The sequence below is a fragment of the Phyllobates terribilis genome, unplaced genomic scaffold (genome assembly GCF_046119375.1).
Source record: "Phyllobates terribilis strain yellow unplaced genomic scaffold, ASM4611937v1 Scaffold_9__5_contigs__length_417890890, whole genome shotgun sequence".
Taxonomy (NCBI): domain Eukaryota; kingdom Metazoa; phylum Chordata; class Amphibia; order Anura; family Dendrobatidae; genus Phyllobates; species Phyllobates terribilis.
In genome coordinates, this window is record NW_027362769.1 from 113,293,890 (window position 1) to 113,314,323 (window position 20,434).

Here is a 20,434-nt window from a genome sequence, read left to right on the forward strand (position 1 = left end):
CTGAATACAAGAAAGAAACGTAAGATAAGGAAATATTCTTTACAGGGCAGCAATGAGCATAAATGTTATCTCCGATGGTTGCCGGTATCTCCGGAGTAATCATTCCACCGGGATATCCATCTGTCATTGTTATGAAAATAATGCACATCTAGCAATAAAGTCATTTTTGTGTTACAAAGCAGACACATTCCAATAGGTAGCCAGCGAAACGAAAACATATTCACCGTGTGAGATCATGAATATATCTAAATCACAAAGTAGCTAAGACTAGTTAACTGCTTTCTTCCATCTGGATGACAGGTACCTGGGGGAAATAGCCCAGAATATTATCATCATGAGTATTCTCCAAAATCTTTTATTGGTCCCATTACTCGTTAATTACAGAAACCCATAGCAGAAAAAGAGTGCACACTTCCCAGATGCTGAATGACGAAGATCTGCTGATAGAGATGGTTCTCCTCGTACTTTAATGTAGCAGCAAAATGGACAAGATTTGAATGAATGTCATCCACTCGCTGTGGGAAAAAAATCTGCAGAGCAAATTGACTCATGATGCGAATGTGAGATCAGGAGGAATATCAATTTATGTGGCAGATTTCATTGCTGATTTCACCCTATGCAATGAACAAGATGAAATCTGAAGCAAATTTGCATTGGAATCCACATGGAACACATTCATTTTGTTGCAAATTTGCCATGAATTCGGCAAATTTCTATTTGTGAACGTACACTCATTTTTTCAGAGGTTGTTCAGAATTAGAAAAACTGCAGTTTTCATGAAAAAAAAAAACAGCACCTCACTTGTCATGTTAATAAGGAGTGTCTGAAATTATTGGCGCTTAGCTCAATTTGACCGAAAAGGCTAAGCTACGATACCACACAGAACTTATCCATAAGTGTGACATTATTTTTAGAAGACAGCAGCAATGTTTTTTTTCTAATCCTGGATAACCTCTTTAATTGCATATTTCTACCTTGGAGATTGAACCAGTGAAGTGGATCCTTGCAGGCTTCAATGCTTCCAGCTCACATGGTCGGAACAAGCTGCACTGTTATTAGTTCTTAAACTTTTGGTTTTGTGCTCCTTCAAAACATCCTGTCTATCAAAACAGACTAAGCTTTTGTTCCAAAGGCATGTTAATATGCTGTACTCTACTGTGTCAAAGGATCAATTCTTCTTCACTTGCCTTTTTAGTACAAAGCTCATAGGCGCCTTTTAAAAGCAAAAAGTCGCAAGTTAGTCTTCAACTGCGCAAAAACAAAATTAGACAGATTTACGTACCCCAGTAGGTTACTAGAAAAAAATCGCAAAAGATCTATTAGGCCAAAGCATCTGGATAAGGAAAACCACATGGTCGAAGGAAAAAAAAACAACAGATGAAGCCAAGTAAAGTCAAAGGACACAAATTAAACAGTGAATAAGGGACAGATGTAGAATTTAGTATTAGAATTATTTTTAATCCAGAAAAAAGGAGCAAAAACAATGATGAATCAGTGCCATGATGTCAAGGTGCAGAGAAAAATTTGAGAAGTAAATTCCATATTTGGTTACAGTATCAGATTACAGTGTTGGCCAAAGTAATGGAAATTGCTTCAAAAAAATTTTGTTTTTCCAAACATCTCAAAGCAGGCCATATCAAATAACACAAAATACACTTTTTTATGCAAGAAACATGCTCTGATAGAACGCATACTCCATATACAGATAATATTTTGTGAATGCCCATTTGTACTCTTCAAGAAATTAACTCAGAACTAATATAATAAGTTCCTTGTAATATTCAGTAGTACAGGCATTGCGTTCTCAAGTTCTTCAATCAATTGCTGCTGGTTATGGTCCATATTTACAATTCTCCATAAGTTATTGATTGGATTCATGCACTGCTATTGCCTGGTCAGAGTAACTCTTCAACAGCAAGGTTCTCATAGAAATGTGTCACTTCATGACCCACATACAGCGGCATGTAAAAGTTTGGGCACCCCTGGTCAAAATTACTGTTATTGTGAACAATTAAGCAAGTTGAAGACGAAATGATCTCTAAAAGGGCTAACGTTAAAGATGACACATTTCCTTTGTATTTTAGGCCAAAAAATATATACATTGTAATTTTTTACATCTTAAAAATTACAAAAAGGAAAATGGGCCGATGCAATAGTTTGGCACCCTTAGAGATTTGTGTGGTCAGATACTTTTGACAAAGGTTTCAGACCTTAATTAGCCTGTTGGGTTATGGCTTCTTCACCATCATCGTTAGGAAAGGCCAGGTGATGCAAGTTTCCCAACTTTACAAAAACCCAGCCTCTTCTAACATTGTGCCAAAAAACTGCAGCCATCAGTTATTCTAAGGAGCTGTCTAGCACCTGAAAATGGTAGAAGCCCACAAAGCAGGAGAAGGCTATAAGAAGATCGCAAAGCGTTTCCAAATTGCCCTTTCCTCAGTTCAAAATGTAATTAAGAAATGGCAGTTAACAGGAACAGTGGAGGTCAAGATAAGATCTGGAAAATCAAGCAAAATTTCAGTGAGAGCTACTCGTAGGATTGTTAGAGAGGCAAATCAGAACCCCGGCTTGACTGCAAAAGACCTTCAAAAAGATTTAGCAGACTCTGGAGTTGTGGTACATTGTTCTACTGTTCAGACACACCTGCACAAATATGGCCTTCATGGAAGAGTCATCAGAAGAAAACCTCTCCTGTGTCCTCACCATAAAATTCAGCATCAGAAGTATGCAAAAGAACGTCTAAACAAGCCTGATGCATTTTGAAACAAGTCCTGTGGACCGATGAGGTTAAAATAGAACTCTTTGGCCACTATGATAAAAGGTACAAGTGCTTCTCACTAAATTAGAATATCAACAAAAAGTTAATTTATTTAAGTTCTTCAATACAAAAAGTGAAACTCATGTTATATAGAGTCATTACAAACAGAGTGATCTATTTCAAGTGTTTATTTCTGTTAATGTTGATGATTATGGCTTACAGCCAATGAAAACACAAAAGTCATTATCTCAGTAAATTAGAATAATTAACAAAAAACACCTGCAAAGGCTTCCGATGCATTTAAAAAGGTCCCTTAGTCTGTTTCAGTAGGCTCCACAATCATGGGGAAGACAGCTGACTTGACAGATGTCCAGAAGGCAGTCATTGATACACTCCACAAGGAGGGTAAGCCACAAAAGATCATTGCTAAAGAAGCTGGCTGTTCACAGAGTGCTGTATTCAAGCATATTAATGGAAAGTTGAGTGGAAGGAAAAAGTGTGGTACAAAAAGGTGCACAGGCAACCGGGATAACCGCAGCCTTGAAAGGATTGTTGAGAAAAGGCCATTCAAAAATTTGGGGGAGATTCACAAGGAGTGGACTGCTGCTAGAGTCATTGCTTCAAGAGCCACCACACACAGACGTATCCAGGACATGGGCTACAAGTGTCACATTCCTTGTCTCAAGCCACTCATGACCTATAGACAATGCCAGAAGCGTCTTACCTGGGCCAAGGAGAAAAAGACCTGGACTGTTGCTCAGTGGTCCAAGGTGTTGTTTTCAGATGAAAGTAAATTTTGCATTTTATTTGGAAATCAAGGTCCCAGAGTCTGGAGTAAGAGTGGAGAGGCCACAATCCAAGCTGCTTGAGGTCTAGTGTGAAGAGTCCACAATCAGTGATGGTTTGGGGAGCCATGTCATCTGCTGGTGTAGGTCCACTGTGTTTTATCAAGACCAAAGTCAGCGCAGCCGTCTACCAGGAAATTTTAGAGCACTTCATGCTTCCCTCTGCCGACAAGCTCTTTGGAGATGGAAATGTCATTCTCCAGCAGGACTTGGCACCTGTCCACACTGCCAAAAGTACCAATACCTGGTTTACAAACAACAGTATCACTGTGCTTGATTGGCCAGCAAAGTCGCCTGACCTTAACCCCATAGAGAATCTATTATAGAGAATCTATGGGGTATTGTCAAGAGGAAGATGAGAGACACCAGACCCAACAATGCAGACGAGCTGAAGGCTGCTATCAAAGCATCCTGGGCTTCCATAACACCTCAGCAGTGCCACAGGCTGATCGCCTCCATGCCACATTGCCGCATTGATGCAGTAATTGATGCAAAAGGAGCCCCGACTAAGTATTGAGGGCATTTACTGAACATACATTTCAGTAGGCCAACATTTCGGATTTTAAAAACATTTTTCAAGCTGTTGTTATAAAGTATTCTAATTTACTGAGATAATGACTTTTGTGTTGTCATTGGCTGTAAGCCATAATCATCAACATTAACAGAAATAAACATTTGAAATAGATCACTCTGTTTGTAATGACTCTATATAATATACAGGTTTCACTTTTTGTATTGAAGAACTGAAATAAATTAATTTTTTGATGATATTCTAATCTAGTGAGAAGCACTTGTATGTGTGGTGAAAAAAGGGCACAGAATTTCAGGAAAAGAACATCTCGCCAGCCATTAAGTATGGGGGTGGATCAATCATGCTTTGGGGTTGAGTTGTAGCCAATGGCACAGTGAACTTTTCACGGGTAGAGGAAAGAATGGATTCAAGGAAATTTCAACAAATTCTTGATGCAAACATTACACCATCTGTAAAAAATCTGAATTTGAAAAGAGGATGGCTTCTACAAATGGATAAATGATCCTAAACACGTGTCAAAATCCAAAATAGACTAACTAAAACAGCACAAGCTGTAGATTTTACAATGGCCCTCACAGCCCTCTGATCTGAACATCTTTGAAAATCTGTGGCTAGACCTCAAAAGAGCAGTGCATGGAAGATGACCCAGGAATCTCACAGAACTGGGAGAATTTTCCAAGGAAGAATGGATCAAAATCCCTCAAACAAGAATTGAAAGACTCTTGCCTGGCTATAAAAAGTGTTTACAAGCTGTGATACTTTTAAAAGGGGGTGCTACTAGGTACTAACCATGCAGGGTGCCCAAACTTTTGCATCGGCCCATTTTCCTTTTTGTATTTTTTTTAAATGTAAAAGATGACAATATTTTTTTTGCCTAAAATACAAAGGAAATGTGTCCTCTTTAACTTTAGGCCTTTTAGACATAATTTTATCTTCAACTTGCTTAACTGTTCACAATAATAGTCATTTTGACCAGGGGTGACCAAACTTTTACATGCCACTATATTATTTTGCGAATGCCCATTTGTACTTTTCAAGAAATTAACTCAGAACTAATAAGTACCTTGAAATATTCAGTCATATTGCGTTCTCAAGTTCTTCAATCAATTGCTGCTGGTTATGATCCATATTTAGAATTCTCCATAAGTTATTAGTTATCTATTGAATTCACGCAATGATATTGTCTGGTCAGAGTAACCCTTAAACTACAAGGTTCTCAAGGAAATGTGTCACTTCTGACCCACATACAGTGAAGAGCAAAAGGGTAACAATGTTTTGAACTTTTGACTTTCAGGCTCCATATCTCACCATTCACCACTGCTTTTAATGTGAGATTACCATAACCTTATTATCCTACGGGGGACTTCATCTTCTGACGGGAGCACCTCTGGGTAAATCTTTTGCAACAATCTTCCCAAATAAACAATCTTTTAAACTATAACAATGGAAATTAATGTTTCTCACCCGTTCTTTTGACGATGGTACATTAAACTGTTAGGTCAAGTCTTTTTACTTCTATCGGTTGAATCAATTTCTATTTCTTTAAAGGTTTGGGACTCAAAGCCCGGAATTTAAAAAAATCTCTTTTGAACAGTTCTCGAAGTTATTACAACTCCATGTTGTTCCAAGCCCTCCAACGTACAGCTAAATTCCTTGTGCTTCTACCGTTCAACTCAATGTGGTTATATACTGAAAAAGAAGTGTGTAAAATTTGAAACGCGTTGATAATAAAACCACAATTTATGCAGTTCTGTGTATCCTGGATCATGACACCAGTCCACCAGCAGTGGGGAAAATCCACATTTTTTCCCTCCATCTAACCGTCAAAATCAAGTCATCCCTCATATTTGCTGCCCTTCGGTGACCACATTTACCAGAACGTCTGGGTGACAATAGTTCACTAGCGTCCAGATTTTTTTCAACTTTGAATGACAGACACTAGAATTACACCAATTTTGTTGGAGATTTCTGATCCATGGACACCTTTAAATTTAAGCACACCCTTGATGTTAGATCACACAGTTTGACTATTGTTTCAATACTACCCATGTATATGCCAATCATCAAAATAGCATCATGCCATTTGTCAAAATGCTGATTACGTAATTTATTAACTAAGCAATCAAAGTAATGGTTTGTTGCAGTAAATCATAAAATTGGCCATAGTAGATTGATAGTAGACTAAGCTATGAACACAAAAATACACTATTTCCAAACGCAATTTTTGACAAAATTACCAGTGCCGTGTAAAATATGAAAACAATGACAGAATGTGCTATTTTAACATTTTATAGGAAACAGCTTTTAGAGAAATGTTACTGAACAAAAATGAATTTGTAACAACGCCCAACTGAGAACTACTAAAGAAACTACAAAACTATAAAAAAATTGTTGATATTTCTATTAAAGTGGCAAATACTTTAGTGAATCAAATTTTACAAATTTCATCCATATGCTGTGGAATTTTCTGCACAAAAGGTGAACCTGCGGTGCAAATGTTTCAAAATGCTGCATGGCAATTCTTTGCAGAATGAAGAGAAGGTGCAAATTTTCCCTATTGACTTCTACGAGGAAGAAAAAAAATGTAAGTAATGCAGTTTTGCAGATTAGCTGTGGATTACTTTTTTCCGTTTCCGCAGGAAAATCCACCCAGGCAAATTCACACTAAAATCGAGTCACCAAAATTGATTTCCCTGTGGATTTGTGCACAGTAGCTTTAGAAATAATCTGCAGCAAATTCTGTGTCTGACAATTTGCCCTAAATAAATGTAGATAATATGAGCTGGATTTCCAATTCTAAAAGTTAAGGCACATTCTATACTCAGTGAGGGCTCCTTTACACTTCAGTTTTTCTCTTACCAATGTCCTCCTTGTTAGTCTACAGCAGGGGTCCTCAACCTGTGGCTTGTGGGCCTAGGATGTGCGGCTCCTGGCTGTTTGCCATCTTGATGCAATACCACTAGGTCTAGCAAACAGCTATGAAGGTGAATTTTTATGCATTGCCCTGCACGGAAGAGTACTTCTGGATGTGCATATAATGGCTCAGGAGGATAAATATGGTAAGCTAGAGATAGGATGATACTATTAGTTGAAGCTGGATGCGATACTTTGGTGGTAGTGCTTCATGCCAGAATTTTGAATGGGGGTAAAGTGGGAACCCCTGGATGTAAGTATAATGCCTAAACAGAAGTTGGCACAAGGTGCTTTATGTTGGAACTTTGACTGTCATCATACCAGTATTTGGGGTGACACTATGGTAGGACAGGGTTGGGACAACAGATGTGGCTCGTGTCCATATCTCAAAACTGAATGCTGCTCTAAAGGTAATACGGTTGGGGACTACCGATCTATAGTAGTTCACATCCCCAATTTTTTCCTCAGACTTAATGGTCAGCACAAAAGAATGCCGATTTGTCCGATATTGATCTGACTGTCCGCTCAAATTCGCCAATGCAAGTCTATGGATCTGTAAAAAAAAAAATTTGACAGCACTTGGATGGCAACAGTGTGTTGTCTGTTTTTCATGAACTGTTTGATAGGGGAAGATGGAGAAACTCGAGGAATACTCGCTCTTGATAATCAACCAGTGTAGATCCAGCTTTTGCAAGACTTGAAATAGGTAATGCATTCACAATCTTCAAAGTATCTTGTAGATGAACGATTCCAAATTTTAATGTAACTATTCACAATTAAAGAGCCAAATTCCATGAATGAACCGAAGGTTGTGGATAAAAGGAGCAGGTGTGACGTCTTCGTGTGCTCGCTCCACTGAGCAACTGCAGTCTATTGTAATCTACTACAATCAAAAACTTGACAACGCAAGTCTTTCACTGCATACTCTGCTGCCTCTCCTTCATCTGATCTTATCTTAAAAGAATATTTGACCTTAATTACCAATAAAGCAAAGAGGTCTAACTGATTAGGTGGTGTTTTAGCCCATAGGGGAGAAGTTGATATGGCACACAACGGCAATAGAGGCTCATGAAGCAAGAGTCGGACCCTGAACACTGCTTTCTTTCAAATCCCTTGGGAATTCTGCTACCAAAGGTCTAGAATTCCTCAACAGGGGAGATCATGTTTATCAGCTTGAACAGGTCAGCTGGGCCACGATCCAGGTAGTCTGCTTGTCTAAGCTTGATGAAACATAGGCGCCATCGGGTAACAGTAGTGGTCAGGGACGCTGCCAGTAAGGTGTAACTCAAAACGAAAAAATGAAATTAAAATACAACGGTCGCCAGGCCGTTTCTTTCTGCAGATTGTAATAACTCGAAAATAGGCGAGTTATACGTATAGTCTGCTCGTTGTATGCTTTTAATATCTTCTCACACATATCATTTCAGACTTGAAAAGCTTATAACAGGGGATTCCATCGTTGTAAGTACAGTCAGTGCTTCCGGGATTCTTTTTTTTTTGTTCCACTAACCCTTTACCTGTTGATAAATTGGTGGGGCCCAACTCCATTAGTATATTTCTTCCCCTAATCTCTTCAAATAAATCTAGTCAAAATGACATCTACTAAGCTGCTGAAATAGAAGATCGCTACAAACGGATATAGACAATTAACTTAGGAAAAAGTCAATTAGGGGAGACGGTAAGACCTCTGAGGAATCGTCATGTATTCAGCATACCTAAAATAGCTGCACCTCGGTCTACAGGTTGTATGTTACTGCTCCATTCACTGCAATGTAGCTGAGCTGCAGTACCAGACATAACCTGTAGACAGTGATGGCGCTGTTACAGATCATCATTTAAAGGTGTTTCCACTTCTATAAAATTCAGGGCTTTTCCTTAAAATAGGCCTTCAATACTAGGGGACCTGATTCTCTGCACCTCCAAGAAACAGCTGTTTCAAGGTGCAACATCATGCATTGTTTGGCAGACAAAGCCCTGTATTTTTTGTAGTGGCTTTACCTGGAATTACAATTTTCTATTGATCAAATAGGCCTGCAACGAAATGTTCCTTGTGGTGCACTATCACTAACATCAGATTGTCTTACAGGAAACTAAATTCTTACCCATATTTCCCTCCACCTAGGTATTTAGTTGCAGTAAGGCAATCTAATATTAGTGGTCAAGTTTACCTAACCCTTCAGCAGAGTTACTGTTGTTTATAGAGATGTGCGAAGAGTTGGACCACAACGAATCTAAACCAACCGTCCTAAGGAAGACTTCAAGTCTGAAGTCCTAAAAAAAGGCCACCAATTTTAAAGCCTCTTTAAATAAATTGCTTGGCCAAAACTTAGGCGTTCTTTACCATAGAGGTTGCTTTTCCTGCCGGTACTATACTCATTCCCTGAGTAATCAGATAAAGTTTAAGCTTCCCTTACAGCTGCCGCTTTTAGCCATTTCAACTCAAGAATCGTATTGTGTAAAATCCATAAGATGAGCCTTTGTACATATTTTAATATGAATTTATCTATTAAAACGCACAAAAAAAATCTTACAAAACTGATTGATACATAACACAATGACTAAGGACGGTGTATACTTTTTCCTATGGTGGTGGATTTTTTTCTACATGGATTTTAGTATTTTGCAATAAAAGTGTTTTTAAAAAGATCCTTGTGCTGGAATCTCGCTTTCTCCTGTATTTGCAGTACTACAAGTCTCCATGCAATTGGTATCCTTATCCTGCAGGTGAGATGACCTTCCCTGTCTATTCAATGATGAAAACATTCTCTTGTCCATTAGCTTTCTTCTCCTTTTGTAAAGATGGCCACAGTCATTAGATGAAGGATTATCAAACTCACCATTTCCGGCATAATTGGCTGAACCTCCAATGTGTTTGCGGGTGATCCGGCTCTCTCCAACAGCACGTTAGTGGAAAGAAGAATCGGGAATGTTGGATCTCAACACGACTGATCTTTTTGTTTTCAAGGAACTTCAGCTTCCTCAGGAGATGGCTCACGATTGAGAACACACGGATGTTTGGCAGAACTGAGAATAGACATTTAAAAGTGGAAAAACAGCTGTCGGCCATAGTTATATAAAATTTGTGGCCACTATTTGCTTTCATTTACAAACAGGTTTCATCGGCAGTAGGTGTAGGCGAAAGGCTAGTCATGCAATTGTCTTCTTACAGTTTCGTTATTGGTGGCAGCACATCTCTGGTTTACAAGAGGACAACGAGCGTTGGCTCATTTGATCGAAGGACATTTCTTATATAGGAACATTTTCTGGTCATGGTCAAACATTGTCCCGTGTACTTGGGACTTTGCTCTGGTCCGGTATTGCTTACTTACATCTGGTAATCCTATCACATCAGAATAGAGGTAACGTTGTAATAACATTATTAGAGTTAAAATGTAGGTGGCTTTGTATACAAGGACAGTGTTATTAGTTCTGAGAAAGTATAGGCCCAATTTTGTAAAAAAAAAAAGAAAAAAAGTACAATGGTTCCTAGTAAAATTGTACATAAAATTTGCAGTTGTTGTGAAGGAAGAAGAATATTTGTTAAGTTGACTTCGGTCAGATGAGTGGGGCAGGGGACAAAGCACCAGAAAACAGGCTGAACAAGATGGTCGTTAGTGAAATAGGGCTAAACAAAGAATGGAATTGTTGGTTCTCCCATTTAAGCTTTAATTGCATCAGAAAATGTCTAGTGAAATGTGAATAAAATAAAATGTGAGAAACCATAACATAATAATTTTCACTAGAACATTTCCAGCCATATCACTTGGCTGGTCTGTAAATGTCATGACCCCGGTGATCTTGGAATTCTAACCTCTTCTACAACACAAAGGACCCCAGATTTATTGCTCTGCTGTTCTAATGAAATCGCAGCAGGCATGTAACAATGATTGTGCTGCTGATTGACTAGACACAGTCAATCTGCTCAGCAAGATCATCAATGGCGGGGCTAGGACTGTGGTGAAAGATCCAGACCCTAACAAAACTCATCCACAGCAGTAATGGTATGCTAGGAGATATGCGACTGCTGACATCTCCATCAACTCGCCAGTTGTCTCCTAATACAATGTTCATTGAGTTAACCCTTCCAGTTTGGAAACTGAATCTCCAATAGAAAAGCATTCATGATTAAGAATCCTTAAAGTATTCAACTATAAATAATTGCAAACAAGAATTATACAATTAGTTTCTGATAAAATAAACCACATTTCCAAATTTATTTCAGGATTACACGTATATTGTGGAAGCACCATTTTCTTTAAAGAAGTTTTCCACTACTTGGACAATTCCTTGTCACCCCTTACGCTTGACCCTGATAAAATAAAAAATCTTATACTCACCTCCCATACCGGCAGCGTTCCCACAGTGTCGGCACTCGCGGTCCCGGGGCTCCCGTGCTAGCGTCACTGTCCCTGCCTCCTGTCAAATTGAACATGAAGAGGAAGTCAGAGATCAGCTGCAGCCTGGACTTCCTCTTCATGTTCAATTTGTCCGAAGGCGGGGACAGTGACGCCAGTGCTGATTGGGCACCGGCATCACGTGTCACAACAACCACACGGCAGCCCCGGGACCGCGAGTGCCGACACCGCTGGAACGGCGCCAGCACGGGAGGTGAGTATAAGCTTTTTTTATTTTATCGGGGCCAAGCATTTAGATCAGGAAGGGGTTGTCCTAGCAGCGGACAAGCTCTTTAATAGGACTTCTTATTAAAAGCAGCCTATAGAGAGTAACTCCATTATTTTCACAGCCATTCTCCTAGTATTCCTGGACATGCTTCACACACTTGTGACCCAAGTACTCTACATAAAACTTATTAGGCTTGGTTCACATTTATGTATTGCTTTCCTCTGGACGTATAAACCTTATTTGCAAAGAACTGTATTAAAGGGAACCTGTCACGTCCACAAATGCTATTAACTTGAAGATATAGGGTTAATCTGCAGGTTAAAATGTTCTCCAGTCGCTGCATTGAGAGTGCAGCTACAGGGAGAAAACTAACTATATTCCTCCCTGGAAGCTGCCGGCTTTCCGTCATAGAGGACATGATTGGTTCTTTTTCAGAAATACCGTATTTTGAGGATTATAAGACACACTGGTGGAAACTAGGAAACACATTTTTTTAAATAAAATAGTAGTGCCCCGTTCCTGCCGCCACTAGCCTCCTGAAGCAGTGAACCTGCCTCCTGTGACCCTGCTCCACCGCCCCCTGGTAAGATCACTTCAGATTATAAGATGCACCCCCATTTTCCTCCCAAATTTGGAACAAAAAAGTGCATCTTATAATCCCAAAAATATGATATATGGCAGCGTTCTGTATCCACAAATTAAAACGAGAAAGACAGTAAAAAAATGTTCTTTTGACTATCTTTTGTCCAGTTGATGTCATATCACGTTTTCTTTTTTTTGGGAGGGGACAGAAAAAAAAATGTTTTGGTCACAAAAAAAAAACATATGAAAGAAATATAGTTTTTTTTCCCATTATTCTCATACTGAAATGTTTAGCAGTACGTTTCAATATGTCTAAATCGTATACGCTTTCCTGTCCATGCCAGTGAAAACCACTTGAGAAAAAAAATGGATACAGACGATTACATGAGTTCAATGTAGAAAATCCAGACTAAGGTTCGACGCATTGCACACGTTGGCATACATTTTGGACGTTTAATACATGCATCTGCAGAAGTACAAATGTAAACCTAACCTTATTGGGGCAGTTTCCTAAGGCCCCAGGTTTATAGGGGCCTCTCGACTTTCCCTGACAGATAATGTTAGGGGAGTGAAGGATCAGGCATGTCCAATTTCTGACAGTCAGAGGGGTCTGGCAGCGGCTCTCTCATAGAGAATACAGGAGGGCTCGGCCGAGCATTCAGCCAAAAGCTACCTTTTATGTATGTGGGGATGTGTTTCTCAAATGTAGGACCAGTATGCTGTATTGGCCCCAGCACCCATATAAAGCAATAAGTAATTTTTTTTAGTCTTAATTAAAAAAAAGGCCTATTGACTTTATTGAAGTCCATCAGAGTTTTTTTTGCATTTTTATAGCAAAAACAGCAGTGCCAATTACAATATTTTTCCTATCAGAAATATTAGACAAAATGCTGGAAATGACATTGAAACTCCCTAATGCCCGTGTGAGTAAAGCATGAGCAAATAGTGTAAAAAAGCAATCTGCTGACCATTAAAAAGTACAGGTAAAGCAATGCTCATTATTGTCATATGTATGATGCAAAGGGGGAAAGTTTTGAAAAACTAGAAAGTTTAACCGTTTATTTTTAGCAATTAAAATGCAATGAATGAAGGAAAGACAAAGCTAAATGTGAAGGTCATATGCATGATGGACAAGTATCTGCCTGTATTTTTCAGCATTGAGGGCACCAGGAAATGGGCAACTTTAAAGTCCATAGGCAAAATGATCGGCCAAGGAAACTTAGTGCAGCAGACGAAATCGGAAGATGTCCAGCAGTGCCATCAGCTCAAAAGTGTCAGCAACCAGTGGGATTCAGCAAGTGGTCTTCATGGAGGAATTGCAAGACAAGGGAAGTCAACTATGCACGAAAACCTAGGAACTGGTGTACAGAAAAATGGTAGCAATTCCTCAGTACTGATAAGTCAAAATGTGAAATATTGGCAGTAACAGGAGGCTGTAGTTTGCCAAAGAGCTGGAGAGCAGTTCAATAATGAGTGTCTACAGTCTACAATGAAGCATGGTGGAGGGTCCTTGCATTTTTGGGGCTACATTTCAGTTCATCAGCGTCGCTGGCTCACACTGCGCTCAGCGAGATCCGGCGGCTCTTATGAGTGTTGTCGTCAGTACAGGCAGGAACTGTACTGCTATTTACAGACGCCGGAGTCAGGGAATGATGGACTACGACAGAGCTTCGTGGGAACATTATTGCTAATAAATTGGTGAACGAGTGACTGTCTCTTGTGTTTATTTCTCGGACCTGCATGTTTTTTTTTTCCCAATAAATTGGTGAACCAGGGATAGTGTGTGAGAGTCTTTATTCAAATAATTTTTTTGGTTTGTGTGTGTTTTTATTTTTGATTACTGGGTTACTAATGGGGGTGTCAGATAGACAGCTCATCATTACTAACCCCAAGGCTTGATGCCAGATGTGATTTTTGACAAATCACAACAGACATCGACCCCAATACCATTTTCCCTATTGGCAATGTACCAGGGCAATCGGAAAGAGCTGGGAAAAGCACCAGAATTGGCGCATCTCACCTCATGCTTCACTTCTGGGGTGGCTGGGAGTTGGTATTTTTAGGCTGGGAAGGGCCCAATAACCAGGGACCTTCCCAGTCTGATAATATCAGCTCACATCTGTCTGCTTTACCTTGGCTGGTTATTAAAAATACGGGAAATATCAGGATATGTGAAGGAGGCCTAATATGGAGTTGGCCCTCACTTTGCAACTATAATGGCTTCCATTCTTCTGGGGAGGCTTTCTATAGAATTTTGGAGATATCTGTCAGAATTTTTGACCATTCCTCTAGAAAACCATTTGTGAGGTCAGACACTAATATTGGAGAGGCCGGGCCCACAATCTCCGCTCTAACTCATCCCAAAGGTGTTGGATGGGACTCTGAGCAGCCAGTCAATTTCTTCCATACTAAACTCACCCAACAAGGAAGGAAGACATTTCACAAATCAACTTTCACAATGATGACATCGTATAACATTACCACGCTGCTATCAGTGAGCTCTTTAAAGTGAGCCATTCTTAAATAAATGTTGGCCAGGACAGATGGCATGGCGAGGGACCGGAGGTTATACACCAGTGGCGATGGGACCAAGTGAAAAACCCAAATTCAATAGAGAGCCAAATTCAATAGAGAGAAGTCTCCCAATACCTTTATCTATACATCGTAGGCTTGATATTTGTAATTCCAGCTTTTTTGACGCATGATGCAAACCAACACTATAAAATGTAACGTGAAAGCAGCCTTAAAGGGAATCTGTCAGCAGATTTTTGTAATGTAATCAGACAGCAGCATAATGTAGGGGCAGAGACCCTGATTTCAGCGATGTGTCACTTAGTTTACTGGGTGCAGCAGTTGTGATAGAATCATTGTTTTATCTGCTGTAGATCTAGCAGTTCTCTGAATGCTGAGCTGTGTATAGCCCCGCCCACACCACTGATTGGCAGCTTTCTGTGTACACTGTAAATTGACAGAAAGCTGCTAATCAGCGGTGGGAGCAAGGTTTGACCAGGAGGCAGGAGACCCCAAGTCCTACAGTTATAATCTCCAGCTGAGTAAACACTGATTTTATTGAAACAGCAAAGCACAGCTCAGTAAGCAACACATTGCTGAAATCAGGGTCCCTGCCCCTCCATAATACTGCTCGCAGATTACATAACAAGAACATGCTGACGGATTCTCTTTAAATTGGCAAAAATTGTGTATATTTCCATTATATTTTTGCAGTGTGTATAGGATTTTACTTTTTTTAACCATGTACCTTACCCGTACGGCTTAAATGTGGTGGGAACAGTCTTACGGAATTTGTACGTTTGGAAATATATTTATAAATAGTTTTTGCTTCAAACCCAATTTTAAAACTAAAAACCGCAGACATTCTTATTTGACTGCATACAGCATAAAAAGCGGGGGAAACATTTTGGCAATTCACAACAAAATGACTAAACTACTGCACTTTGTCTAGCGTGCAATTTGCAGAAATATGTGGAAATCCAGAGAGGTAAAAAAAATAAAATAAAATGGTTAAAAGGGCACAATATTCTCCAGTAATCTATAGATATTTATATCAACCTGGTAGCATAAAAGAAATATAAAATGCACATCCAAATTGTTTGAATGCTTTTATTTTAAATGTTCTTTGCTAACAATTTAGTCTTTCACGAGAGACGCTAATTGTCACGAGGGAAGGAGCTGGTGGAACGAGGCGATGAATGAGACCTTTGTATCGTCGGAGATGGCAGTCACTGGTGAAAACACATGAAGGCTCCAAGAGACAGGCAAAGCTAGGCAGTGATGGATTAGGGACCAGGTACAGTCATATCAAAGCGCTGATTTGGAAAAAATGCCTCGTGCCCCCCCTTTTCTGATAAGTAGTAGATAAGGAACATCAATAATTTAAGAGAAAAAAGTCTCTTTAGTGAAAATAAAAATCAGATGGCGGAATATATATTTAGTGCAACCAATTCAAAAGAGCAGCACAAACATTTATTTCCATGGGCGGAGGTGAATAGGATTGCTGTCGACTGAAATCTTGTTTGATTGACAGCTAACTACACCATAAAGAAGGCAAATCAGCCTAGAGATAGGCAGCTGCCAGACATTTCTAGCAACAGCTTATCTGTACAGGAAAGAAAGAAAACGCCGAAACCCAATCCAGAGAACATTAAGGCACATTAAAGCTCTATACACATTGATTACTGTATTTAACGGGATTTTCCGGTACTTTACTACTGAACGGTTATATGTAGGATAAGTCAATATCAGATAGGTGGGGGTCTGACTACTAACCCCATCAGCATGCTGTCTGCAGTCTCTTCAATGTATACCAGGCACAGCTCAAAAAAAAATTTCTACAGAGCCATTAAAGAGCTGCAAAAAAAACAATGATAAAATTCTGTCCGCCTGCAGCTACCACTAGATGGAGCTCTGGAGTGGAATGAATACTACTGAACAATGACACAGTATGCAGTAAGCGCCCTCTAGAGCAATGGTACTTTCCAATTAAGGGTTTAGACAAGATGTGAAGCTCTGTGTCAAAAACTAAGCATGTAATGGGACATAACACTGTGCCCTAAGGGACATGAGTGGGGACTCTGTGGGCATCATATTGTGTTGTGAGCTGTTGTTCCAGGTACAAGAGCTGAATACCAGAAGCAGATTTATTTCCTGTTTTATACAAACTTTATAAATAGCAATAAATTGTATGGTGTTGAGTCTCTGCTACAGGTAAGAATACACATTAGAGTAAGCCCTCTCTTAACACATATTACCAGTAGCAGCGAGTCACCAGATTTAATTATACTCAATTTTAAGTGAAAAAAATTGATATAAAACAATAATAATAATGAGCAGAATTAAGATTGGCCATTGGTGCGGCCCTCCACCACACTCACAGTCTCTCATGTGCCCCTTGGGAAAATGAATTGTCCACCCCTGCCGTAGTGAATGAGTAAGTCAAATGGAAAGGAAATAAGTGCAATTCTACAGCTTTGCTGACACATGAAAGCAAATGAAGACAGCAGCACCCTGGACACACACAGAGCTTACATTCAGCCTATATTCCAGGGAGGGACACTCCTAAAATAGAAAAATCTGAAACTTGTATCAGACTGCAAACTGAATATCAGTATACAAAAGAATCAGGGCTGTGGAGTTGAAGTCGGTGTCCATTTTGGTGGAATCAGAATCGGAGTCAGTATAAAATGGACCGACTCCAACTCCTAAAATATATAATAAATTGGGTACAGTAGTTCAATTGTGGGGAATATTTTTTCATAAGAATTTGGGAGTTATAAAATGTCCTATAAATGTCTGTTTATTTTATGTTATGTGAACAGTTAACCCCTTTATCCCGAAGGCTGTTTGCACCTTAATGACCAGGCCAATTTTTACAATTCTGACCACTGTCACTTTATGAAGTAATTACTCTGGAACGCTTCAATGGATCCCACTGATTCTGAGACAGTTTTTTCATGACATATTGTACTTCATGATAGTGGTAAAATTTCTTCGATGTCACTTGCGTTTATTTGTGAAAAAAATGGAGATTTGGCAAAAATTGTGAAAATGTCGCAATTTTAATCATTTGAATTTTCATGCCCTTAAATCAGAGAGTTATGTCACACAAAATAGTTAATAAATAACATTTCCCACGTGTCTATGTTACATCAGAACAATTTTGGAACCAACATTTTTTTTTGTTAGGAAGTTATAAAGATTAAAAGTTGACCAGTGATTTCTCATTTTTCCACCAAAATTTACAAAACCATTTTTTAGGTACCACATCACATTTGAAGTGACTTTGACAGGCCTTTATGACAGAAAATACCCAAAAGTGACACCATTCTAAAAACTGCACCCCTCAAAACCACATTCAAGAAGTTTATTAACCCTTCAGGTGCTTCACAGGAATTTTTGGAATGTGGAAGGAAAAAAATGAACATTTATTTTTTTTCATAAAAATGTTACTTTAGAACCAATTTTTTTTATTTTCGCAATGGTAACAGGAAAAAATGGACCCCAAAATTTGTTGTGCAATTACTCCTGAGCAAGCAGATACCCCATATGTGGGAAAAAAACACTATTTGGGCACATGGCAGGGCTCGGAAGGGAAGGTGCGCCATTTGACTTTTTGAATGTAAAATTTGTTAGAATAATTAGCGGATGCCATGTCACGTTTGGGGAGCCCCTGATGTACCTAAACAGTGGAAACCCCCCACAAGTGACACCATTTTGGAAACTAGACACCTCAGGGAACTTATCTAGATATGTGGGGAACACCTTGAACCCCCAGGTGCTTCACAGAAGTTTATAACATTGAGCCGTAAAAATAAAATGTTCACATTTTTCCCACAACAATGTTTTCAGCCCATGATTTTGCATTTTCATAAGGGTAACAGGAGAAACTGCACCATGCACCTTTTGTGCAATTTCTCCTGAGTAAGCCAATACCCCATATGTGGGAGAAAACCACTGTTTGGGTGCACGTCAGGGTTCGGAAGGGAAGGAGCGAGTGATTTACCTTTTTGAATGTAAAATTTGCTTGAATAAATAGCGGATGCCATGTCGCATTTGGGGAGCCCCTGATGTGCCTAAACAGTGGAAACCCCCCACAAGTGACACCATTTTGGAAACTAGACCCCTCAGGGAACTTATCTAGATGTGTGGTGAGTACCCTGAACCCCCAGGTGTTTCACAGAAGTTTATAACGTAGAGCCGTGAAAATAAAAAAATCTAACTTTTTTCACAAAAATGATCTTTTAGCCCCAAATTTTTTATTTTCACAAAGGTAAGAGGAGAAAAGGGATCCCAAAAACTGTTGTACAATTTCTCCTGAGTACACAGATACCCCATATGTGGGGAAAATACAGTGTTTGGGTACTTGGCAGGGTTCAGAAGGGAAGGAGCACTGTGTGAATTTTTGAACGCAAAATTGGCTGGAATTGAGAGCAGACACCATGTCGCATTTGGAGAGCCCCTGATGTGCCTAAACAGTGGAAACCCCCCACAAGTAACTCCATTTTGGAAACTACACCCCTCAAGGATTTTATCAAGCGGTATAGTGAACATTTTGAATCCAGAGGTACAACACAGAATTTGATAGCATTACGTCATCATATTGAATAAGTTATTAGTCTTGAGCGCAAGTACTCGCTACTTGAGTTTGCATCGGGTACTCGGGTATGCACCATGTATCGCGGATACTCAAGTCCCCATCCTGCATGTTTCACGGATATTAGACACCCCCAAAAAAACATGCGGGGATCGCTCGTACATGGCAAGCAATCCCCGCGAGGTTTCTTTGGCTGTATAACAGCTGCAAAACATATGGGGCGGAGACTCAAGCATATCACTCGAGCACCCACGATACTCTGCGCATAACAGAGCACCCGATGCAAACTCAAGTAGCGAGCACTTGCACTCACCACTAGTCGCCATAATGTCATCATTTTTTATTCTTTACTTTTGAAAAAGATCCAAGCCTAGCCCAACCCCAAGCACAACCCTAACCCAACCCTAACCCAACCCTAGCCCAACCATAACCCTAGTCCAACCCTAACCATAGAGTTTATTTTTTACGCCTTTCTTCATGCGGTATAAGTGATTAGATTACTTTATTCTTCGGGTCGGTGCAATTACAGAGATACCAGATTCATATCGGGTTTTTATGATTGACAGCAGTCACACACTAAAAAACCCTTTTTTTGCAAAAACTAGTTTTTGCATCGCCATATTTTGAGAGCTATAATTTTTCCATATTTCTGCCGACAGAGTCATGTGATGGCTTGTTTTTTGCGGGACAATTTTCAGGCACGTGACATTTTTTTTCGCTTTTTATTACGATTTTTCGGAGGCACAATAAACAAAAAACAACAATTCAGAAATTGTTTTTTTTTATGCCATTCTGCATGTGGTAAAATTGATAAGGCAGCTTTATTCTTCAGGTCAGTACGTGTACAGCGGTACCACATGTATATTTATTTTTTATGTTTTGGCGCTTTTACACAATAAAAGCTATTTTATAGAAAAAATATTTTTTGTATCGCTTTATTCTGAGAGCTATAACTTTTTTATTTTTCAGCTGATGGAGTTGTATGGCAGCTTGTTTTTTTTGTGGAACAAGATGACGTTTTCAGTGGTACCATCATTATTTACATTCGTCTTTTTGATTGCGTTTTATTC

The 20,434-nt window shown here is 39.4% G+C and overlaps 1 protein-coding gene across 3 annotated transcripts in view; it reads right to left on the reverse strand.

The window, feature by feature from the left end:
* METAP1D (methionyl aminopeptidase type 1D, mitochondrial) overlaps positions 1-20,434 on the reverse strand; it is a 285,693-nt gene that overhangs the window by 255,196 nt on the left and 10,063 nt on the right. The gene's annotated exons all lie outside the window — the stretch shown is intronic.